The sequence below is a fragment of the Schistocerca nitens genome, chromosome 4 (assembly GCF_023898315.1).
Source record: "Schistocerca nitens isolate TAMUIC-IGC-003100 chromosome 4, iqSchNite1.1, whole genome shotgun sequence".
Taxonomy (NCBI): domain Eukaryota; kingdom Metazoa; phylum Arthropoda; class Insecta; order Orthoptera; family Acrididae; genus Schistocerca; species Schistocerca nitens.
The window spans coordinates 808097598-808124109 of NC_064617.1; the positions used below are offsets into that span (position 1 = coordinate 808097598).

The 26512-nt window shown below is 43.1% G+C and overlaps 2 non-coding genes across 2 annotated transcripts; both read left to right on the top strand.

Annotated features, from left to right (window-relative positions):
- The first annotated feature begins 11552 nt into the window (after positions 1–11552).
- Positions 11553–11627, top strand: Trnas-cga (transfer RNA serine (anticodon CGA)). Its single transcript has one exon. It is a non-coding gene; the product is annotated as a tRNA-Ser (tRNA).
- A 3317-nt stretch (positions 11628–14944) lies between these two features.
- On the top strand, positions 14945–15019 carry Trnaw-cca (transfer RNA tryptophan (anticodon CCA)). The gene has a single exon. It is a non-coding gene; the product is annotated as a tRNA-Trp (tRNA).
- Positions 15020–26512: the final 11493 nt, after the last annotated feature.

Consider the following 26512-nt stretch of genomic DNA (forward strand, 5'->3'; position numbering starts at 1 on the left):
CCGGTCAAGTGCTGTTTGTGTATGAGAAATGGGTCGGAAACTTTCCTCATGTCAGCACGTTGTAGGTGTCGCCACCGGTGCCAACCTTGTGTGAATGCTCTGAAAAGCTAATCATTTGCATATCACAGGATCTTCTTCCTGTAGGTTAAATTTCGCGTCTGTAGCACGTCATTGTCGTGGTGTATCAATTTTAATGGCCAGTAGTGTATATGACCCTAAGGGACTTTTACCCATAATTCGCGTCCACAAATTTATACTAAACTGGCTATGAAAATTTGCTTCCACAACTTCTGTAGGATATGTCCCTGTCTTCTCGAATTTATTGTCGCACTCTCTGTTCAAAAATGGCTCAAATGGCTTTGAGCACTATGGGACTCAACTGCTGAGGTCATTAGTCCCCTAGAACTTAGAACTAGTTAAACCTAACTAACCTAAGGACATCACAAACATCCATGCCCGAGGCAGGATTCGAACCTGCGACCGTAGCGGTCTTGCGGTTCCAGACTGCAGCGCCTTTAACCGCACGGCCACTTCGGCCAGCCACTCTCTGTTAATCTCGTCTCATCCATTAATACATGGAACGCCCAGATGAACCAAGAAACCACCAACAGTTTGTTCCCTACGACCGTTCAGCGAATTTTGCCTCAGTAGAAGGCATGTGGTGCATTGACCCACGCCGACTGTTGGAATTTGCATCCCAGTGCCGAATCTGGCAGTCCACGTCGTGGCGCGCAGTCCGGAACCGCGCGACTGCTACGGTCGCAGGTTCGAATCCTGCCTCGGGCATGGATGTGTGTGATGTCCTTAGGTTAGTTAGGTTTAAGTAGTTCTAAGTTCTAGGGGACTGATGACCACAGCTGTTAAGTCCCATAGTGCTCAGAACCATTTGAACCATTTTTTTGAACCACGTCGTGGCGACGGGTGGTCTTTTCTGATGACAAATGGCCGTTGACGTGTATTGCATGACACGTCTTCAAGCAAACGCCGTGCAACAACTGTCGGAAGGATACATGACGCAGGAGAGTATGTTTTTTGGTATGGGTATTGTTTTCGTGGCGTTCCCTGGATGATCTCGTCATTCTGGAAGGCACAATGTATCAAAACTAGTAGGCACCTATCCTCTAGGACCATGTACACGTACACCCTTATAAATGGATGACATCGAAATAACTATCCGAGGAATAGAAAAGCAACTGAAATCACTCAACGAAGAATGTCCACTGGACCTGACGGGATACAAATTCGATTATACACAGAGTACGCGAGAGGACTTGCCTCCCTTCTAACAGCCGTGTACCGCAAGTCTCTAGAAGAACGGAAGGTTCCAAATGATTGGAAAAGAGCACAGGTAGTCCCAGTCTTCAAGAAGGGTCGTCGAGCAGATGTGCAAAACGACCTATATCTCTGACATCGATCGGTTGAAGAATTTTAGAACGTGTTTTTTGCTCGCTCATCATGTCCTTTCTGGAAACCCAGAATCTAGTCTGTAGGAATCAACATGGATTCCGGAAACAGCGATCGTATGAGACCCAACTCGCCTTATTTGTTCATGAGACCCAGAATATATTAGATACAGGCTCCCAGGTAGATGCCATTTTCTTTGCCTTCCGGAAGGCGTTCGATACGGTTCCGCACTGTCGCCTGATAAACAAAGTAAGAGCCTACGGAATATAAGCCCAGCTGTGTGGCTGGATTGAAGAGTTTGTAGCAAACAGAACAGGGCATGTTGTTCTCAATGGAGAAAGGTCTACAGACGTTAAAGTAACCTCTGGCGTGCTACAGGGGAGTGTTATGGGACCATTGCTTTTCACAATATACAGGGTGTCCCAGTTATCTTGTCCACCCAAAATATCTCTGGAACAATAACAGCTATTGGAAAACGACTTTCACCGGTATCAATGTAGGGCTGGGGCCCATGAATGTACATATTTGGAAACATTCTAAAACGAAATCATACGTGTTTTTTAACACAAACTTATGTTTTTGTAAATGGATCTCTTATATTTTTTCCTCAGCAATCCATAGCATGACAAAGCACATACACAATGGCTTTGATTGCATCGCAATATTCCCATTACATCCCGAGATATTAAGACGCGAAGTTGACGCTTGGAACACCCGACATGCGCTGCTAGCGCACGTCCTGAGGCTCAGGCGTGAACCCCATGCTGCCCGTAATCGCGATGTGATTGACATGTGTAATCACACCTCCATACTTATCAAGAGGTCCGAAACGAATAATACGGTCTGCTGCTATCAACTGTCATAAGCACATAATGGTTTACCTCTTGCACGTTTTACGTATCCACGTACACATTATGAACCAGTACCGATCGGTGTACACCCGTCGGGTTGTGTTATTTATCCTGCACACCCAGAATAAGGTTTATCTAATGCGTTATTTGACCCATTGTGCCTGTCGCGAAGGGCCTGGCTCTACCTAGTCAAGTGTCCAACGTAGTTCCCACTACTGCCACAGTTACCACTTCGCCTTGTTTATGATTTGTGACCCATGCAAACTCCTGTACTCCACCACCCTCCGAGCATTCCATTTGTTGTTGCTTTGGCGTGCAGTAAACGGCTTGCCAGTGTATCCGTGCATCAGAGTAATCTAGTGACGGTACGGAGGTAGTACACATTGTGAATAAACGTTGTGTTGTGGAACTTATACTGTACAGTATAATGTACACACATGAAGATATGGTAGAAGTGCTGCTGATCTATGGAGAATGTACGTTGACGGGAAATACGTTATGAGATTGCTTGTTTGTTGATAGTACTGTTAGCGAACATTATGATTATTAAGTTAATATGTCCGTTTTCAAATGGTTCAAATGGTTCTGAGCACTATGGGCCTTAACATCTGTGGTCATCAGTCCCCTAGAACTACTTAAACCTAACTAACCTAAGGACATCACACACATCCATGCCCGAGGCAGGATTCGAACCTGCGACCGTAGCAGTCGCGCGGTTCCGGACTGCGCGCCTAGAACCACTAGACCACCGCGGCCGGCTATGTCTGTTTTCTACCCTACTCTACATACCTGTACTGTACCCTGTTGTAGGTGGACGAAATGCTGTTCAGGCAGAACGACTGTACAGAAGACGATTCCCTGACAAGCCATCGCCTTCGCGCCGGATGTTTGGTCGTCTCACATCTCGTCTACGTGAAACGGGAAGCTTCAAACCAAGACGTCGACATCGTCCTAGAACACGCACAGATAAACGTGCTGAAGTTGCTGTGCTCGCTAACATAGCTGTGAATCCTCAAATCAGCACACGTCAAATTGAACGTGAAGGTGGTGTGTCGAAATCAAGTGCACAGCATATTCTTACACGTCATAAATTTCATCCTTACCATGTTCATTTACACCAGGATCTTCATGGAAATTTCCGCAATAGGGTAACATTTTGTCGGTGGGCTCAGCAAAAACTTCTGACTAATCCAATTTTTTTTGCACATGTTCTCTTTACCGACGAGCCATCATTCTCCAAAAAAGCAATTGTCAATATGAGGAATATGCATTATTGGTCCGCAGACAATCCAAAATGGCTCCGTCAGGTAGAGCATCAATGTCCGTGGAAAGTTAATGTTTGGTGTGGGATTATTGGAGATAACATTATCGGACCTTTCTTTATAAATGGCATCCAAAATGGCAGACAATATTCCAGATTTATACGACTCAATCTTCCTGTTCTCTTGGACACCGTACCTCTGAACCGGAGAATGGTCATGTGGTATCAGCATGACGGTTGCCCTGCACATAACGCCTTACGAGCACGACGACTTCTGAACCGTAAGTTCCCTGGTAGGTGGATTGGACGAGGTGGCCAAGTTAGGTGGCCTGCCCGATCTCCGGACCTTACACCGCTGGATTATTTTCTTTGGGGAGCAGTGAAGGATGCTGTTTACCAACATGAACCAACAACACCAGAGGACATGTAGCAACGCATCATTGATGCTTGTACAGCCATCAAAGAGGAAACAGTTGCACGAAGTAGGGCATCCTTCATCCGCAGAGTGACCCTATGTATGCAAGCCAATGGGCATCACTTTGAGCATGAGATGTGAACGCTATGTTTAGTATGTAGTGCTGGTATCACAGTGGAAGTTTCTACAAAGGGCCATTTTACCCAGTGATGTTAAGAAACATTTGTTTGCAACAAATTGTCATTTAACGCATTAGATAAACATAACACTGATAATTATGTGATAATAAAACTAATTGGTTAAACATGTTTACATTCATCTTCTATGTCCTGCCTGAACTTCCCAAATCAAAACATTTTTACCTAAACAACGGTAAAACATTTAATCAACTTGCTCGTTTCACTAAAACCATCAACATGAATTTTACTATTACGAGTGAATGATTAACTGTCACTTGCGTTAGATCCACAGTAAAGTAAAGTTTTAACGTTGAACAGCATTACCTTTTTAGTAACGGATTAACGATAAGCGAAGTTAACTTTGTGACTAACGTTGCGGTACACAGATATGTTACAGAACCGCATCACCCCTAGCCTGTGGGATAAATACCTGCTGGAATGTACGACGTTAATGCAGGATGGCAGCAGACCCTATTATTCGTTTCGGACCTTTTGATAAGTATGGAGGTGTGATTACGCATGTCAATCACATCGCGATTACGGGCAGCATGGGGTTCACGCCTGAGCCTCAGGACGTGCGCTAGCAGCGCATGTCGGGTGTTTCAAGCGTCAACTTCGCGTCTCAATATCTCGGGGTGTAATTGGAATATTGCGATGCAATCAACGCCAGTGTGTATGTGCTTTGTCATGCTATGGATTGCTGAAGAAAAAATATAGGTGGTCCATTTAAAAAAAAACATAAGTTTGTGTTAAAAAACACGCATGATTTCGTTTTAGAATGTTTCCAAATATGTACATTCATGGGCCCCAGCCCTACATTGATACCGGTAAAAGTCGTTTTCCAATAGCTGTTATTGTTCCAGAGATATTTTGGGTGGACAAGATAGCTGGGTCATCCTTTATATATAAATGACCTAGTAGATAGTGTCGGAAGTTCCATGCGGCTTTTCGCGGATGACGCTGTAGTATACAGAGAAGTTGCAGCATTAGAAAATTGCGTCGAAATGCAGGAAGATCTGCAGCGGATAGGCACTTGGTGCCGAGAGTGGCAACTGACCCTTCACATAGACAAATGTAATGTATTGCGAATACATAGAATGAAGGATCCTTTATTGTATGATTATATGATAGCGGAACAAACACTGGTAGCAGTTACTTCTGTAAAATATCTGGGAGTATGCGCGCGGAACGATTTGAAGTGGAATGATCATATAAAATTAATTGCTGGTAAGGCAGGTCCCAGGTTGAGATTCATTGGGAGAGTCCTTAGAAACTGTAGTCCATAAACAAAGGAGGTGGCTTACAAAACACTATTTCTACCTGTACTTGAATATTGCTCATCAGTGTGGGATCCGTACCAGGTCGGGTCGCCAGTGGAGATAGAGAAGATCCAAAGAAGAGAGGAACGTTTCGTCACAGGGTTATTTGGTAAGCGTGATAGCGTTACTGATATGTTTAGCAAACTCAAGTGGCAGACTCTGCATGAGAGGCGCTCTGCATCGCGGTGTAACTTGCTGTCCTGGTTTGGAGAGGGTGCGTTTATGGATGAGGTATCGAATATAGTGCTTCCCCCTACTTATATCTCCCGAGGAGATCACGAATGTAAAATTAGAGAGAAGCGAGCGCGCACGGAGGCTTTCCGGTGGTCGTTCTCCCCGCGAACCATACGCGACTGGAACAGGAAAGGGAGGTAATGACAGTGGCACGCAAAGTGTCCTCCGCCACACACCGTTAGGTGGCTTGCGGAATATAAATGTAGATGTATATGCAGTATTTTCTTTTTCTATGGCTGGATGGCGTCTACCATCACGACAATGCACCGTATCACACAGCACCAAGTGCACGTACGTGGTTCGAAGAGCACTAGGATGATGTTATCGCACTCAACAGAGAAGTCTGGCGCAGATGGGCAAGGCACTAGAGTCGGCATGGCTGCACATCCCTGTCAGTACCTCCCAGAACCACACTGACTCTCTTCCTGCACGTACAGCAACGATCCGTGTCGCAGAAGGTGTTTCATCTACATCTACATCTACATACATACTGCGCAATCCACCATACGGTGCGTGGCGGAGGGTACCTCGTACCACAACTAGCATCTTCTCTCCCTGTTCCACTCCCAAACAGAACGAGGGAAAAATGACTGCCTATATGCCTCTGTACGAGCCCTAATCTCTCTTATCTTATCTTTGTGGTCTTTCCGCGAAATACAAGTTGGCGGCAGTAAAATTGTACTGCAGTCAGCCTCAAATGCTGCTTCTCTAAATTTCCTCAGTAGCGATTCACGAAAAGAACGCCTCCTTTCCTCTAGAGACTCCCACCCGAGTTCCTGAAGCATTTCCCTAACACTCGCGTGATGATCAAACCTACAAGTAACAAATCTAGCAGCCCGCCTCTGAATTGCTTCTATGTCCTCCCTCAATCCGACCTTATAGGGATCCCAAACGCTCGAGCAGTACTCAAGAATAGCTCGTATTAGTGTCTTAGAAGCGGTCTCCGTTGCAGATGAACCACATCTTCCCAAAATTCTACCAATGAACCGAAGACGACTATCCGCCTTCCCAACAACTGCCATTACATGCCTGTTACACTTCTTATCACTCTACAATGTTACACTCAAATATTTAATCGACGTGACTGTGTCGAGCGCTACACTACTAATGGAGTATTCCGACATTACAGGATTCTTTTTCCTATTCATCTGCATTAATTTACATTTATCTATATTTAGAGTTAACTGCCATTCTTTACACCAGTCACAAATCCCGTCCAAGTCGTATTCTCCTACAGTCACTCAACAACGACACCTTCCCGTACACCACAGCACCATCAGCAAACAGCCGCACATTGCTATCCACCCTATCCAAAAGAACATTTGTGTTGATAGAAAACAACAGCGGACCTACCACACTTCCCTGGGGCACTCCAGATGATTCCCTGACCTACCATGAACACTCGCCATCGAGGACAACGTACTGGGTTCTATCACTTAAGAAGTCTTCGAGCCACTCACATACTTGGGAACCAATCCCATATGCTCGTACCTTAGTTAGGAGTCTGCAGTGGGGCACCGAGTCAAACGCTTTCCGGAAGTCAAGGAATATGGCATCCGTCTGATACCCTTCATCCTAGGTTCGCAAGATATCATGTGAAACAAGGGCGAGTTGCGTTTCGCAGAGGCGATGCTTTCTAAAGCCGTTCTGATGCATTGACAGCAACTTCTCTGTCTCAAGGAAATTCATTATATTCGAACTGAGAATATGTTCGAGAATCCTGCAACAAACCGATGTTAAGGTTATTGGTCTGTAATTTTGAGTATCCGTTGTTCTACCTTTCTTATATACAGGCGTCACCTGCGCTTTTTTCCAGTTGCTCGGGACTTTACGTTGGGCAAGAGATTCACGATAAATGCAAGCTAAGTAAGGAGCCAATGCAGTAGAGTACTTTCTGTAAAATTGGAATCCCATCAGGACCTGGCGATTTATTTATTTTCAACCCATTCAGCTGGTAGACAACCCCAGGGACGTCTATCACTATCTCCTTCATACGGGAATCTGTACGAGATTCAAACGGCGGTATGCTTGTACGATCCTCCTGCGTGAAATATTTCTCAAATGCTAAATTTAAAATTTCAGCTTTCGTTTTGCTGTCTTCCGTTGCCAGGCCAGGCTGATTAGTGAGTGACTGGATGGAAGCCTTCTACCAGCTTACCGATTTTACGCAAAACCAGAATTTCCTTGGGTTTTCAGCAAGATCTTTTGCTAAGATATGACGGTGATAGTGGTTGAATGCTTCGCGCATCGCTCTTTTTACAGTAGCACGAATCTCTACTAACTTTCGCCTATCCTCATTCTCCCGATCTTTCTTGTAGCGCGAGTGCAACTGCCTTTGCTTCCTGAGCATTCTCAGAATTGCGCTGTTAAACCACGGTGGGTCTTTTCCGTCCGTAACCCACTTTTTCGGCACATCCTTGTCCAATGCGTGATTTACAATGTGTTTAAAATTTGCCCATATTTCTTCCACGTCCATCGTACCGGAAGTAAATGAAGTCGATTCATTTACTAAGTGGGATGCTAACAAATGCTTATCTGCTCTTTCTAGCAAGGATACTCTCCTAGCCTTCTTGACCGACTTTTTAACTTTCGTAACCATAGTCGTAATGACAACATCATGATCACTAATCCCTGTCTCAACACTGACACCGTCGATGAGGTCTGGTCTGTTCGTGGCTACCAGATCTAAAATATTTCCATTGCGCGTTGATTTGGCTTCTGACAGGTGGTCACATTAACGTGACTGGAGAGTGTAAAATGCTAAGTGTTAGACGCTGATAAGGAGGGCTTCACATTACAGTCTACTGGCAGGAGTGTTACCTGGCTTGTTAGTATTATCACCCACTGTACACCATGCAAATGGTATGGTTAAAGTTACTGTACACAATGCAAATGGTACGCTAAAACCTACTGTTTGTGTTGAAATGACCACACAAGAGATTGGTTTATGCCTTCGGCAGCTCCATTTATCCGAAAATTTGTTTATGCTTCATCTTCTATTAGTCTCAGCACTCTTCCATCCACGTGTGGTGTCCGAACTGTATGATTCCTAAAGTGATCCCTCGTTGTGAAGTAACCTGCGCTGAAATCTGCTGGAAAAGCGGGCGAAATGTATTTCCTGATGGAATGCGGCACTGCGAATGTCGTTCCGCGTACGTGGGTTAACTATTAACTGCTGCGCTGCACTTCTGTGTTTACGTCGCTGTACTTGTGCTTCGCCGAGTGCTGTCCGCCCGTTAATCTCCGTCTTCGTTCATATTCTTTGTGATCTGATCGCTCTTTCTGGTCTTTCTGCTGCTAATTGGAATTTCGGTTCTTCAACCGACATTGCGTTGCTGGATTAACATCGTGGTACTTGTGCTTCGCCGAGTGCTGTCCGTCCCTTAATCTCCATGTTCGTTCATATTCCTTGTGATCTGATCGCTCTTTCTGGTCTTTCTGCTGCTAATTGGAATTTCGGTTCTTCAACCGACATTGCGTTGCTGGATTAACATCGTGGTACTTGTGCTTCGCCGAGTGCTGTCCGTCCCTTAATCTCCATGTTCGTTCATATTCCTTGTGATCTGATCGCTCTTTCTGGTCTTTCTGCTGCTAATTGGAATTTCGGTTCTTCAACCGACATTGCGTTGCTGGATTAACATCGTTGTACTTGTGCTTCGCCGAGTGCTGTCCGTCCCTTAATCTCCATGTTCGTTCATATTCCTTGTGATCTGATCGCTCTTTCTGGTCTTTCTGCTGCTAATTGGAATTTCGGTTGTTCAACCGGAATTGCGTCGCTGGATTAACCATGGCTACAAACCTCAGGAAGAATACTCTGGTATTTGCTTTTGACAAGGAATCCCGACCTGTTCAGCCGACATCCCTGGAAATAGATGATTGGATTACACAGGTAATCGGTCTCAGTTCTGAAACCGTCCATACCTGGATGCTGGATCAGGAAAAATACTGTGTTTTTGTCAAGTTAATCAGTGCTGCGACTGTTGATAAAGTGTTACGAAAGTGGGACTATGAAGTAGATTTTGTGCATAGAAATGGTTATAAAAGTAAGGTTTCCATCTATAGAGCGGACATTCATTACAAAACCGTTCGTGTCTTTTATCTTTCCACTGAAATTGAAAATGATAAGATTCAAGAAGTACTTTCAAACTACGAGGACGTTAAATCAATTACAAATGAAAGATGGTCGCCTCGCTTTAAATTGCTGTGTTTCATCGGGTTCCGCTGTGTAGAGATGGACGTTAAAACGGGTATTCCGTCTTACATAACTGTTTGTGGGTATACGGCACAAATTGTATATACAGGTCAGGAGGCTACATGTCATATATGTAACGAAACCGGCCACTTCAGACAGGAATGTCCGCGTTGAACTGTTATTCTCAAAAGTAATTTGATACAGCGTCAGAAGCTTATCTTAAATGATCTGTTACCGAAGAATAGTCCGGATCAACTGGCTGAGGATGTTAACGCAGCGGGTCAAGCTAATGTCTCCCTTCACAATAACAGTCAATTTACCCCGTTAACAACAAAGGGAAACCCTGTTACTTCTACGCGTGAAACTGAAATGTAACCAAAAAACGACTTCTGGAGACAACTGATAGTCGTTTAGAGGATGAACTGTCCTGTCCAACTCCCTCACTTCGCAAGCATAAACAGTGCGGTGAGGAGGCAGAGGAACCGGAAGGCAAAATGCGAATGGAAAATGATGACCAGAAAGATAATACACATTCGGTACCAGAAAATGAAGGGGGTGTAATCAGTATTAATTTGCAAGAAACAACAGGTGCAGTAGCCGAATGCAAAGATCAGAAGCTATCTGTTAATAAACAAATTCAGGGAGAGGTTGCAAAACTGCCGTCTGCATGTGTTTCCCTCGATCAGGAAGTAAGTGATACTAATAAAGAACGAGGAAGTATTGACTGAACTGAAATCACAGTCAATACCTCAGGGTAGACGCCAGCAACAGAAATAGCGAAAGTGTCTGTTGCTGCACCAGATGAGCTGCGAAGTAAAATTGCGACGCAACCAAATGAGAATGTAGCTAGTAACGAAGGGAAGGGAAAATTCAGAAAGGGCGACCAAAGCCCAAAGAATGTTCGGTCCGAAACGGCCATACACGAATCACTGGAGGAAAAATCAGGAAGTTTACCATGGAAATCAGTCTGCTTGCGGTACAAGAGAAAACATCAGAAGTAAAAAAAAAAAAAAAAAAAAAAAAAAAAAAAAAAAAAAACCGAAACAGCTAGTAATAAACTGAGTGAAGTTATTCCATGTTAGCCTTCCGAGCAAACTGTTACGGCTTAACTGAACCCTGAACCACAGGAAACTAAATTAGTTCATCAAAACAACTACATCTTACCAGAATGAGATTTTCACTCTGCAGTGGAGTGTGCGCTGATATGAAACTTACTGGCAGATTAAAACTGTGTGCCCGACCGAGACTCGAACTCGGGACCTTTGCCTTTCGTGGGCAAGTGCTCTACCAACTGAGCTACCGAAGCACGACTCACGGCCGGTACTCACAGCTTTACTTCTGCCAGTATCTCGTCTCCTACCTTCCAAACTTTACAGAAGTTCTCCTGCGAACCATGCAGAACTAGCACTCCTGAAAGAAAGGATATTGCGGAGACATGGCTTAGCCACAGCCTGGGGGACGTTTCCAGAGTGAGATTTTCCCTCTGCAGGTGAGTGTGCGCTGATATGAAACTTCCTGGCAGATTAAAACTGTGTGCCCGACCGAGACTCGAACTCGGGACCTTTCCCTTTCGCGGGCAAGTGCTCTACCAACTGAGCTACCGAAGCACGACTCACGCCCGGTACTCACAGCTTTACTTCCACCAGTACCTCGTCTCCTATCTTCCAAGTAAAGCTGTGAGTACCGGGCGTGAGTCGTGCTTCGGTAGCTCAGTTGGTAGAGCACTTGCCCGCGAAAGGCAAAGGTCCCGAGTTCGAGTCTCGGTCGGGCATACAGTTTTAATCTGCCAGGAAGTTTCAACTACATCCTATTCTGTCACCACTAATAACATAAATAATATTACGTCAGGTTTGAAATTATGTGCCGTTAAGGAATTTTTCTACGAATCCGCGACTGATATTGCCCGGTCACAAGAAGTTCTAATTTCGGATTTAGTAATTCCCGGTTTTGTCAGTTACATTAATGTGTCTCCCGAAACAAGTGTTGGAACAGCTTTTTTGGCGAGGGAAGGGATTACAGTAAGCAAGGTGGAACGACTGGAATCCGGAAGGGGAATAGGACTAAATATCTACGATGTGACTATCATCAACCTGTATTCCCCTTCAGGAAGTACGCACCGAGCTGACAGGGCACGTTTCTTCAGAGATAACCTGACATGCTTATTAAGGAAAACTCCAAGACGGTTATTACTTGGAGGTGATATTAATTGTGTTTGAAATCGAAAAGATCAGTTACCTAATTTTAATTTCCCAAGTGAACTGAAACAACTAGTTACTGGTTTAGAAATTAAAGTACAGTCGTGGACAAAACGAGCGAGTCTCCTCCCCTTTTCGTTATACTGTTCCGCACAGCTTTAAAGTCTGCTACACGGCATAACAGGCAAGGCGCCGAAGTGATACCAATATACTATGCGCAGGCGTGAAATTGAAAAACTATCCGTACTTTGTCACACTGCTTCCAATCTTGTGTAAGACTATATTAATGTTGATTAGTGTGTTAAACACGACACGTAAATATAAGATATAACTGAAAGAAGAAGCGCTAATTAGTATGAACTGTACTAACAAAAATAAATTTCAACTTATCCAGATAACATAACTATTTTAGTAAGACAAAGTAACCCACATCGTTACGAATTAGCAAAATATTGTGCGCATTCGGCCGCGAAACGGCCTGTGTCAACGTTCAGACGAGTCATACTGGATTACCGTTACTGACCTACCATGCAAGTGTGCAAATTTAGCAATGCGTGAAGATTCATAACGGAATTCCGTTAAAAATCATTCAGTGCCACAATTAAGTTAGTTCAGTTATTGACAGAAGCGGAAAAAGCGGAAAAAGTAGGCAGTAACAAGTACGAAATTCTACAAAATTTTCATAATTACATCCACAGGGCGCCGGTAAAGAATAAAGGTAGCAATGAAACGTATTGGGGACGAGAGAATTTCCTAAAATCGCTTTACTGATAGTCTATCTGCCTCCATCAAGATTAGAACCGAAAATAAACCAGACCTCCCTTGCAGTAGCAAACACCTTTCACTACGCTAGCAGACAAACCAGGCAAACAGCCCTCTATTATTACCCCAGACATGAATAAGCCAATACTGACCGTACGACTTATCTTAGAAGAAAGATTAAGGAAAGGCAAACCTACGTTTCTAGCATTTGTAGACTTAGTGAAAGCTTTTGACAATGTTGACTGGAATACTCTCTTTCAAATTCTAAAGGTGGCAGGGGTAAAATACAGGGAGCGAAAGGCTATTTACAATTTGTACAGAAACCAGATGGCAGTTATAAGAGTCGAGGGACATGAAAGGGAAGCAGTGGTTGGGAAGGGAGTAAGACAGGGTTGTAGCCTCTCCCCGATGTTATTCAATCTGTATATTGAGCAAGCAGTAAAGGTAACAAAAGAAAAATTCGGAGTACGTATCAAAATCCATGGAGAAGAAATAAAAACTTTGAGGTTCGCCGATGACATTGTAATTCTGTCAGAGACAGCAAAGGATTTGGAAGAGCAGTTGAACGGAATGGACAGTGTCTTGAAAGGACGATATAAGATGAACATCAGCAAAAGCAAAACGAGGATCATGGAATGTAGTCGAATTAAGTCGGGTGATGCTGAGGGAATTAGATTAGGAAATGAGACACTTAAAGTAGTAAAGGAGTTTTGCTATTTGGGGAGCAAAATAACTGATGATGGTCGAAGTAGAGAGGATATAAAATGAAACTTCCTGGCAGATTAAAACTGTGTGCCCGACCGAGACTCGAACTCCTTTCTTTCAGGAGTGCTAGTTCTGCAAGGTTCGCAGGAGAGCTTCTGTAAAGTTTGGAAGGTAGGAGACGAGGTACTGGCAGAAGTAAAGCTGTGAGTACCGGGCGTGAGTCGTGCTTCGGTAGCTCAGTTGGTAGAGCACTTGCCCGCGTAAGGCAAAGATCCCGAGTTCGAGTCTCGGTCGGGCACACAGTTTTAATCTGCCAGGAAGTTTCATATCAGCGCACACTCCGCTGCAGAGTGAAAATCTCATTCTGGAAACATCCCCCAGGCTGTGGCTAAGCCATGTCTCCGCAATATCCTTTCTTTCAGGAGTGATAGTTCTGCAAGGTTCGCAGGAGAGTTTCTGTAAAGTTTGGAAGGTAGGAGACGAGGTACTGGCAGAAGTAAAGCTGTGAGTACCGGGCGTGAGTCGTGCTTCGGTAGCTCAGTTGGTAGAGCACTTGCCCGCGAAAGGCAAAGGTCCCGAGTTCGAGTCTCGGTCGGGCACACAGTTTTAATCTGCCAGGAAGTTTCATATCAGCGCACACTCCGCTGCAGAGTGAAAATCTCATTCTGGAAACATCCCCCAGGCTGTGGCTAAGCCATGTCTCCGCAATATCCTTTCTTTCAGGAGTGCTAGTTCTGCAAGGTTCGCAGGAGAGCTTCTGTATAGTTTGGAAGGTAGGAGACGAGGTACTGGCAGAAGTAAAGCTGTGAGTACCGGGCGTGAGTCGTGCTTCGGTAGCTCAGTTGGTAGAGCACTTGCCCGCGAAAGGCAAAGGTCCCGAGTTCGAGTCTCGGTCGGGCACACAGTTTTAATCTGCCAGGAAGTTTCATATCAGCGCACACTCCGCTGCAGAGTGAAAATCTCATTCTGGAAACATCCCCCAGGCTGTGGCTAAGCCATGTCTCCGCATATCCTTTCTTTCAGGAGTGCTAGTTCTGCAAGGTTCGCAGGAGAGCTTCTGTAAAGTTTGGAAGGTAGGAGACGAGGTACTGGCAGAAGTAAAGCTGTGAGTACCGGGCGTGAGTCGTGCTTCGGTAGCTCAGTTGGTAGAGCACTTGCCCGCGAAAGGAAAGGTCCCGAGTTCGAGTCTCGGTCGGGCACACAGTTTTAATCTGCCAGGAAGTTTCATATCAGCGCACACTCCGCTGCAGAGTGAAAATCTCATTCTGGAAACATCCCCCAGGCTGTGGCTAAGCCATGTCTCCGCCATATCCTTTCTTTCAGGAGTGCTAGTTCTGCAAGGTTCGCAGGAGAGCTTCTGTTAAAGTTTGGAAGGTAGGAGACGAGGTACTGGCAGAAGTAAAGCTGTGAGTACCGGGCGTGAGTCGTGCTTCGGTAGCTCAGTTGGTAGAGCACTTGCCCGCCAAAGGCAAAGGTCCCGAGTTCGAGTCTCGGTCGGGCACACAGTTTTAATCTGCCAGGAAGTTTCATATCAGCGCACACTCCGCTGCAGAGTGAAAATCTCATTCTGGAAACATCCCCCAGGCTGTGGCTAAGCCATGTCTCCGCTATATCCTTTCTTTCAGGAGTGCTAGTTCTGCAAGGTTCGCAGGAGAGCTTCTGTAAAGTTTGGAAGGTAGGAGACGAGGTACTGGCAGAAGTAAAGCTGTGAGTACCGGGCGTGAGTCGTGCTTCGGTAGCTCAGTTGGTAGAGCACTTGCCCGCGAAAGGCAAAGGTCCCGAGTTCGAGTCTCGGTCGGGCACACAGTTTTAATCTGCCAGGAAGTTTCATATCAGCGCACACTCCGCTGCAGAGTGAAAATCTCATTCAGGATATAAAATGTAGACTGGCAATGGCAAGGAAAGCGTTTCTGAAGAAGAGAAATTTGTTAACATCGAGTATAGATTTAAGTGTCAGGAAGTCTTTTCTGAAAGTATTTGTATGGAGTGTAGCCATGTATGGAAGTGAAACATGGACGGTAAATAGTTTGGACAAGAAGAGAATAGAAGCTTTCGAAATGCTGAATGCTGAAGATTAGATGGGTAGATCACATAACTAATGAGGAGGTACTGAATAGGATTGGGGAGAAGAGGAGTTTGTGGCACAACTTGACCAGAAGAAGGGATCGGTTGGTAGGACATGTTCTGAGGCATCAAGGGATCACCAGTTTAGTATTGGAGGGCAGCGTGGAGGGAAAAATCGTAGAGGGAGACCAAGAGATGAATACACTAAGCAGATTCAGAAGGATGTAGGTTTCAGTAGGTACTGGGAGATGAAGAAGCTTGCACAGGATAGAGTAGCATAGAGAGCTGCATCAAACCAGTCTCAGGACTGAAGACCACAACAACAACAATAACATGAATAAGCCGGCAATTTCGCAAGGAAAATGGAAAAAATGATCTGCGGTTTCCGTTGCACAGAGATTTATGGACTCAAAACATGAATTTTCTACCTTCATGTCACCGTTTATGTGACAATCATTCGGGATGTCTATCGAAATTACAAAATTTATTAGCGAGTAAATTTAGTAGAATGATTCTGCACTACCCCTGGAAATAAACGGCTACATAGCTGCCAAATATATTCTACAATGTTTCGAATTCTCCGTTAGACTCGCCACAGCCAGAAAACGTTCATTAGCCGAAGTGTTTCTTAAACTAGCTAGCAATGGGAATGCTCGCACTTCTAAAACGCAGTGACATTAATACTAGGATATGGGATATGAATTACCATGTGTATAGGCAAATGGATTTTATTTGCATTCCTGTAAACGTGATTTGGATCGAAAGTGTAGCTACGAGTAATATGCTGATATATCGGTTGCAACTAGAACATTTCAAATAAAGAGTAGGGAGAATTACTTCCTCGGCCCTCATCTTTAGTAACTGTCGTAGCTATTTTCGTTGTTAGGATTTCGTTACCTAAATCGGTAAAAATGGAACCCTACTAGTCTCACTTTCTTGACCGTCTATCTGTCCACCCAACCCTTAAAACGCGTTTACCTCGAGTACGGGTAGACATAATAAGCGGAAATGTATCGCACTTCCTGCGGTAAACGGCCCCTTGGTGGTGTAAGAAAGTGATCTTCTATGTCAACGCAGTCTTAATCTACGGCCGTTTATGTAAAGAAAATTTACGCGAAAGGTCAAAAAATGGCTCTAAGAACTATGCGACCAAACTGCTTAGGTCATCAGTCCCCTGGACGTAGAACTACTTAAACCTACCTAAACTAACACATATCCATGCCCGGAGAAGGATTCGAACTGACGCCGCAAGCAGCCGCACCGTCCGCGATATGACGCTGATTGAACGCACGGCTAACCCACGCAGGCAAGCTACTAAATTTACTCGCTAATAACAGTATTTTGTTCTTTCGATAATAAATAATAAATGTGTGCCGCGATCCCGGGATCTCCTGCTTACATGGCAGGCGCTCTATCCATCTGAGCCACAGAGGACACAGAGGATAGTGCGACTGCAGGGACTTATCTCTGGCACGCCGCCCGTGAGACCCACATTCACAACTTATTGCCCCGCACTATATTCATAGTGTCCTTGCCCATTATACTCATTACTCGCGGCTTTACTGTCGATTTCCGTAAGAGTTCGGGCACCGTTTGTGCATCTAAACAGAAGAAGATGGTCAAATGGCCGGTGAGCCTTAACTATACATATATGAAGATGGTATCTCTTCTTTCGGTCATGTCTCATTGTCTATTTGCCGGCACTGTAACTCAGCGTTCAATAAACTTGAACGGATGTCTTGTGACCTCCGCCCAGACCAAACGCAACGAACTATATCGAACAAAACGAAGAAAAAGATGGATAGAGCATATGCCATGCAAGCAGGAGATCCCAGGTTCGAGACCCGGTTGGAGCACACATTTTCAACTGTCCCCGTTGACTTATATCAACGCCTGTATGCAGCTAACGGTATTCATTTCATTGTAAAGTTCGGATAGTTTTTCAATTTCACGCCTGCACATAGTATGTTGGTAGCTGTTCGTCGCCTTGCCTGTTTTGCTACGTAGCAGACTTTAGAGCTGTGCGGGTCAGCATAACGAAAAGGCGGGGGGTCTCGCTCGTTTTGTCCTCGACTGTACATATAGGAAAGCAAATACCCCTCCATTCTTGAGTTCACTTACGTCACGGCAACATCACGTAGCAGGATTGATAGATTATATATTTCTAAAAGTCTTGAAACTTCCATGACAAAAGTAGAAACCATTCCTACGTACTTTTCAGGCCATTCATGTGTCTTAGCTTGCATAAATCTAACAAGACAGCCAGTTCGACAATTCAAGAATCAGTGGAATTTAAATACTTCCTTGTTAGTAAACCATGATTTAGAAGACCTGATTAAATAAACATGGAGAATATGCCTGCGGGCTCGTAGTAGATAAGCCACTGCTATCGACTGGTGGGTTAAAATGGCGAAGCCAAAGTTGAGGAAGGTTGTTATTCAATACAGTGCGCGGAGCGCAAGAGAAATGAAATGCATTATAGAATATAACTATTCCGTTTAGAAAGATCTATATGATGAAGTCTCAGCAGGTTCCTGACGTCGGATAGCAGACATCAAAAAAATCAAAGCCAAGTTACTTAATATCAAGACAAGTCAAATGGAAGGGTTGAAAATAAAATCGAGGGCAAATTCGGTGTCACAAGATGAAACTGCTTCCCTGTATTATTTAGTGAAGCATACGAAAAACGGGAGAAGGACTTTTATTGATGAAATTCGAACAAAACACGGTACGATTCTCAGAACCCAGCAGGGTATAATGGACGAGACTTATCGTTATTATGGCGAGCTATATTCTGTACATCAAAGTAGTGATGCTTCCTTGGAAGAATTCCTTGACATCCTAACCCCTCAGCTGGCAGAAAATGACAACCAAAATTTTCTCTAGGTTGTCAGTGAAGAGGATGTGTATGAGACTCTGTGCGCCTCACCACAAAAAAATCCTCGGGACCGGATGGTCTGCCAGCAGAGTTTTACATCCGTTACTGGCCAATACTAGTTGCAAAAATCACGAACATTGTAAATGAGGTTATTCAGGGTAAAATGATTCCGGTTGAGTTTAAGGAGAGTAAAATTGTTCTGGTGCAAAAAAAATAATGGAAACAAAGATGTAAATAATTTTCGTCACATTTCACTGCTGAATTGTGATTATAAATTAATAGCTAGAATAGTAAACAAGATAATTTCATGCCTTACAGATAAAATTATTAGTCAACATCAGAACTGCGCGCAAGGCAGACCCAGTTTTCAAAATCTAGCAGAATTCAGGGATATCATTGTAATAACTTCTGTAACAAACATAAAGTGTGCTTTATTTTCTTTAGATTTTTGTAAAGCGTTCCATGTAGTAAATCATGAATATCTTTTACAGACATTGAAGAAAATAGGTTTCAACGATAGGGTCATACAGTTGATTAAGAACATAGCAACTGGCATAAATGCTAAAATAGCGGTGAATTGTTAACAATGCAGGCCGATGCAAATACAACGAGGTGATCCTCAAGGAAGTCCTCTATCCATGTCGCTCTTCGCCATTTCGCTGGAACCTTTCCTCCGCCGTTTCCATGCTAGATTAAAAGGATTAACATTATCAGCACATAACACAGTTATAAGATCCTATGCTGACAATATAGGGGTCATCGTAAGGAATAATGGCGAGGTATCCACGCTATCAACAGTGATTGATTCGTACTGTAGGGCATCTGGAGCCAATGCAACCGAAAAAAAAGCAGGATGTTAAATCTCAGAGGTTTTGATAATATCAGCGTCGAGTGGGCAAAATTAGTCCGACAACATAAAACACTTGGGATCACCCTAACAGTATGCCCCATGAAAATGAAAGTTGCAGCAGATAATGTGCAAGGAGGCATTATAGAGAATTTAACTCGATATATGAACCAAGTTCAAGGAACAAAGTATATCAACTGAAGCATCCTTGCTAAAGCTTATTACATTGCCCAGCTGTTTCCAATACCGAGAATGATAGCGAGGAGAATAATGTCCAAATTCACTAAGTTTTTGTGGAGAGGTGAAGTGTTCAGAGTACCTGCTAAAGCAGCCACTTTAGATCCTAAAAATGGTCGACTAGGATTAACTGATATATCGGTTAAAGCCTCTGCACTTTTTATCAAAAGGCAAGTTAATTTAATACGGGACTCAAGAGAAAGTATAACCAGCCAACGTTTCGAGATCGTTAAACCTCGAAGCCTGCTTCTCCCGATTGACATGCAGAATATCAAGAATCGTTTACAGCATGTGAGGATTTTCTATGTTGAGTTTAATTTTGTAAGTGTCGAAATCAGGCAGTCACGACACTTAACATCAAGAAAAAAATGGTTCACATGGCTCTGAGCACTATGGGACTTAACTACTGAGGTCATCAGTCCCCTAGAACTTAGAACTATTTAAACTTAACTAACGTAAGGACATCACACACATCCATGCCCTAGGCAGGATTCGAACCTGCGACCGTAGCGATCACGCGGTTCCAGAATGAAGCGCCTAGAACCGTTCGGTCATTCCGTAACATCAAGAGCCATAAGGCGGGAACGAAAAAAAAACGAAGGAAGGAACAAAATAGTTCGACAGTTTCCAAACATTGAGTGGACTAAAATTTGGAAAAACGTTAGTTCTAATGTGCTCAAGTCTAATATAAAAACGTCATGGTACAAGACAGTTAACAATATAGTTAGCAGTAGTGACAGACTATACGCAATCGGACTCTGTGAAATAAATTTATGTCAACAATGTCATCTAGTTGATACAATAATTTATAGAACTACTTGCAGTGGTCACATGAGGAGTTGTAATTGGATCCGGAAGCAAACAGCACTGAATACAAGGTCATCCTTTGAGAATATATCGCTGTTTTTGATACACAGGCCTGAAGCACGCTGCTTCCCACAGACAAAAAATAACGCTGTGCACTGGTTGCTGGGAAATTTGGTTAATTACGTCATTAACAAACTAGAATCCGACAGCACCATAGAGTTCAAGGTACACATGCTGTGTGAATACCACAAAATTAGAAGGTATTCGAATCACCAGAAAAAGTTCAGTAACATGTTAAAAATTATATTTGAAGGAATGGGCATTGGTTAATACAAACAAGAAGACTGTGTTGACAGTGACGTATTGTTGTTACCTTAAGGTTATTTAAAATTTTACTGTATATTTTTCGTGTGTGCTTTGCCTACTTCAGAGACTAGTTTTTGAAATATTATAAGCTAAGTACAGAACTTATGTGTATCTATTAGTGACAAAAAACAAAAATTTAAGCTGCATTATTGGTTTATATAATAAATCTGGAAATTGACAGTTTTATGAAATGTCCTTATCGACTGGTTAAAACCATAAGATTAACATTCAATTAATGTCCAGAAAGTGTAGGTGGAAGGCTAGTTAACTTTATATCTCCTTTCCGGCATTCTCAAGTATTTCATGAATTGTCTAATATCATTATTAAAATGTTTTTATGTGCGATGGGCATAAATCTTCCAGGTTCTGTATTTGGTGACTTCCGTATATTTGTGTGAAATGCTCATAGCTGTTATGACTAAGCTCACAAGGTTAAAGATCAGTTTCTACCCTTAACCTGTCTCTCACAGAGACGATTTCCTTGTCTACATTAATATAAAAACTATCCCCCCAACTAGGTGATATCCTTCATAAAGAGCTATTTATGCTCCTGTAAAGATTAGAGCCCATGTAATTCAAAGTGCAGATTTGAATGTCTTTAAAAAAAAACTTTTCTTGATGATTGACTTAATTCTTTCTGGTAATTTAGTCAGTAACACAATCTTAATCATTTCATGTATATCATGTGTACATGGTTAGTATATGTACTTAGTATTTATTTGGAATGTGCATCATTGTTTCTTTAATAAATGTTTCTATAAAAGAAACACACTAAAAATGGTTTAGTGGTAGTGTCTTTGAATAATAATCAAAATTTGCCCAGTCCCGCGTTCGTAACCGAGTTGTAGACAGTTGTGAGAAGCGACATTCGTGAGAAACTGGAATGTGGCTACACTTGTGAGAAATCCGGGATACTGAGGGACCGGCACAGGGCGTGTCGCAAATGCTGCGCCACTACCTGCTCGACCACTTCCTGCTCTCGCTTGGTGTGAAGCGCTCGGCTTGCGCCGGCCCGGGCAGCTGCCGAGGGACATTCAGAGTCCTCCAGTGCAGCCAGGTTACATTATTTCAGAATTTTTTTGGGCAAGGAAGAGTGGCCTTAGTCAAATTATAAATCGGAGATGATTTTGCCCCCACGATATCATGTCAACCATTAGTTGCAGCACAGTTATGCGTAAGACCTTTTTCATTGGAATTTATGTTCTGATTAATCTTACATAGGACAAAATTTTCGCTAAACATCATACTTAACGATGTATTTCACAGAAACTATAGAAACCTAAAATGTTTTCCACCTTTCAACCCCTCACCCGAAATTTGATATGACTGGAGTGGCAACCTTTTACCATATATTAAGAGGAGCCAACTAAAGAATTTGTTTCTCAGTAGAAACTTTTTTCTTTAATTATTTCGAAATAAACCTCAATTTTCCAGTACCACGCAGGGAAGTGTACTGAGGTCTAATGTGAGTCCTGCTAACAATTAGCGTTAAGGAATGCAATTTATGTATTGAAACAAGATCTATTCATCGTCCACTCAAACAGACATTGTTTCTAAAATTCTCTACAGAAAAATGCTGATTGTGACTGTTAGAAAAGCTATGGCTTTTCAGGGTTCATTAGTGAATCTTTTACAATTTGCAAGAGACATTTAGCCGACTTTGTGTCGTTTCCAGGGAACACTACGAGGAGGTAGTGTCTCTTCGTCTCCCATTATATTTATTTACAATATTTACTGGATGATTATTTATTTACAATTTTTACAATAGGGCGATCGGCGTGAACAGAACCCCTTTACAATATTTACAAGTGTTGCTGTAGCTTCAGCCATTTTCTTTTCATTGTAATTTCTGTTCACAGGCCACGCAAGTAAGAACTGATTTTATATTGCCGTCAACTTGGAGTCTTGTAAGGGCCTTAGAAACTATCTCGTCTAATTGCGAACTTCTTTCTTCTTTTCCCTCCTAGATTTAAAACTAGTCGGTGATATTGGTGCCCACGATATTCTGCGTCCTCTCTGAGAATTTTTACTAAGGAGCAAACATTTGGATGAACCTTCGAAATTAATGTATTTATCCTCCGATTCCATCCTTCTGAAACATTATTGGTGCGGTGACGCCTTCCTGCGTAGTTCCACATATCCCTTGGCATGTCTTCATTATCCAGCCACTGTTCAACAAAATAGTCGTAAAAATCCTGCAGTTTTTCATTATCTGGCGAGCTCTCCTGAATGCACAGCCACCCATGATCTGACATGTCCAGGGGAATGTGAGCCAAAGCGGAACATAATCTTACGTGAAAACTAATTTCTTCGTTTTCCTTGTAGCCAGCAACAAGGTCGCAATTCTGCCCTTGTCTCCACAAGCACTGATTGAAATGGTCGTTGCAACCATTAATCTTCGCATCGGGAAACAAATGTGCTACTGATTGGATGATGGCACCTTCAGAATCCATCATGATAGCTATAGGATTCCATCCAGGTACGTTGCTCTTAACAGCTGTGAGAAAAGCGATCGTACGTTTCTCGCTTTTTATTGGATAGCAAGGCGTACACGGTTGGAACTGTGTTTGTTTCCTCCTCAGAACTAGAAATATCAGTATGAACAATAAATAACTGTCCAAACTGCTAGCTGGAGCTTGTGCACGTTCCATCGACAAAGAACGAATTGCAGTCTATTAAACAGGATTTTCCCCTATCGCTGGCGAACACCAAAATCCTATTCTTTGGTCCTTTGTCGTCATCTGCAAGTAAAAATTTGCTCCCATCATTCATTAGCAAATGATGTTCTTGCAGAAATATTCCTGCAGTATCGGTCAGATCTTGTGTAGATCCCATGCTTTTTTGCCTGATTTGCAGCGATCGTTTTGCAATCCTGTGAGACGGCAGTGATGTGACGATGTAGTATCCTTGATTGAACATCGGCCCTACTTCGGCGTAAACAGAAGAAATTGCAGTGTCCGTTTCTTTTGCACGCCTTTTGGCGTTTGTCACGTGTTTCCGCACTACTTTAGCCGCGACGTGCGGATTACATGTATGGCTGCCTTCGTCTACAACTAAGTAGTTTCTTGTGAATTCCATCCAGTACTGAACTGCGGTGCGCTACCTGTTTGGTGTCCCTGTAGACCACCCAGTACCTGTTCGGCCGTGTCTCCTCACAACTGTCGCTCCTCACAAATGTCCCAACCCCTTCGTAGCCCACCACCGCCTAAATATTTATAAATAATCAGCTTTGGCGGCCGAAGACTTCCGGTATAAGGAGTCATACTCATTCTACCAACGGCCTTGTCAAAGAGGGCGGAGGAGCGGACAAAGCTTCAGGGCACTCTCTTTTCCTTGGGGGTGGGAAACTGCCTGTAAAGGCGCTACAGTCTGGAACCGCGCGACCGCTACGGACGCAGGTTCGAATCCTGCCTCGGGCATGGATGTGTGTGATGTCCTTAGGTTAGTTAGGTTTAAGTAGTTCTAAGTTATAGGGGACTGATGACCTGAGAAGTTAAGTCCCATAGTGCTCAGAGCCATTTGTACCATTTTTGCCAGTAAAGGTGGAAGAATTAGCAATAATCAACAGTATGAGGATATGAGGATACAGAAGGCAATGGAAGCCACTGCATTAAACACACACAATGTGTATCCACAGGACTTACGGCCTGTAATTCAACAATGTCATCTTGATCTCTCCATTAGCAAAAGATTCCTGAATAGTCCCCCCATTCAGACCTCCTAGAGGGGACAGCCATAAGGAGGGATGGGTGGGAGGGGGGTTAGCATGAGTAAAAAAATTGGGTGACCAACGAAAGAGTAATTTAAGGGAGTGCAATGTCAGAAGCTTGAAGTGGAAGAGAAACTAGAAAATCCGAAGAGGGAAATCCAAAGGCTGAATCAAGATATAGTAGGGTCAGTGAGGTGAATTGGAAGGAAGACAAGGATTTACAATGAGATGAGTATAGAATACTGTGAAACGTCCCCTTTGACAATTATACATAACTGTGCTTTAACTGACACACGATATTTGGTTAGCGCAATGCAATCTGACTTTCAATAATCCCTACAAAAGAATGGCCCTGTCTATTATTAACCTATACGTTTCACCAATCACTTACCTCACAAAAATCTTGGTTACTCGAACTACTGCAATACAACGAGCGCCACTACTGCCAGCTAAATAAAAGATTCAAACTACGGAAGGCACTAACTACTGATAGGCATAGTTAGCAAATTAAAGATTTTAATAGAGAACAAACACTGTATTTACCTTAATAGTGTTGAAAAATCATAATATACATAACAGATCATTGTATATCTTACAAATTTCCAAACTCCGCCATCTCTCTCCCCACATCCACCACTGCTGGCGGCTCACCTCCAACTGCGCAACGCTACGCGCTGTTCACATCCAGCTGCCGCTGCCCAACACTACAATGGCAGACAACAATGCAAACTACCCACAGACTGCACACAGCACAGCCAGTGATTTTTCATATAGAGCGCTACGTGGCGTTACCAATAAGAAAACATAAACAGCCTACTTACATAGCCCCCATGCTCCCCACAAAAAATTTTACAAATTGTTTTGGTCAGTGGCCAATAATGATTTGATAAAATTTTTCATAATTACAATAACAAAGATATCAAATGCACACACTTATTGATACAACGTTGGTCAAAAGCTAAAATTTTCTCACAGTCCATAAAGACAGTCCTCATCATTCGTCACAGTAAAATTGCAGTGTTTTTCTCAAAGTCTGAGCAGTAAATGAAAATGCACACAGAAGTAGTGGATTTCCATGCAGTCTTGAAGAAGTAGTGTTGACCTTCCAACGGAAAGACAGTGCTGACTCTCGACATGCAGACAGGTAATGCGCCACAACAGAGCAAACCCACAGCGGAGTCAGTCGACGTTTTGAAGAGTATTGGTGGGTAGGTCATCACAGAGCAGACCCACTGTAGTCCTGGTAGAGATTACGGTATTGGTGGGCCACCAGAGGTGCAGACCCACTGCAGTCCTTGTAGAAATAATGGTACTGGTGAGTCATCAAAGGTGTAGACCCACTGTAGTCCTTGTAGAAATAATGGTATTGGTGAGTCAGCAAAGACGCAGACCCACTGTAGTCCTTGTAGAAATAATGGTATTGGTGGGTCATCAAAGGTGCAGACCCACTATAGTCCTTGTAGAGACGGCCAGCAGCCATCTGTTGCAACTGTGCAGGTGCACAATCACCATCGAAGAGTCTTGCGGACAATATAGCAAGTCCATAAACCACCACTTGTGCAGTCACAAAGTTTTTGGTATTGTCCTTAGAACCAGCAATGCTGTTATCCAGTCCCTTGCTGAATTATTAACAGACGTGCAAACACTAACAGTCCCTAATTCTCACATATTGTCCATATAATATGACCAACAGAAACGTGTGCAGTGAAATGGAACTTACAAGGTAATAATATGATGAACTGGTGACAATTACAATTTTATAACATAAGAATACAATAACAAAGGTACAAAATACATCATTAAAAACATAATAATACAGATAACATTTGTAGTAATAGGGGCTTTACAAAAGAATCGAAATAACATATACATCAGTGTTACAGGAATTATGACATGAGTACATACATAAAAGATCAGAATAACTTTTGAAACATCAACTTTACACATAAGCATTAAAACAAAACAGAATAAATAATTTCTAAGCTAATTTACAAGGTAAATAACATATTATTAATGCCAATTATATTTGAGGATAACAGTATTCCTCATCATAGTGAATGTAGCTTAGTATTAGAAGAAGAAAAAAT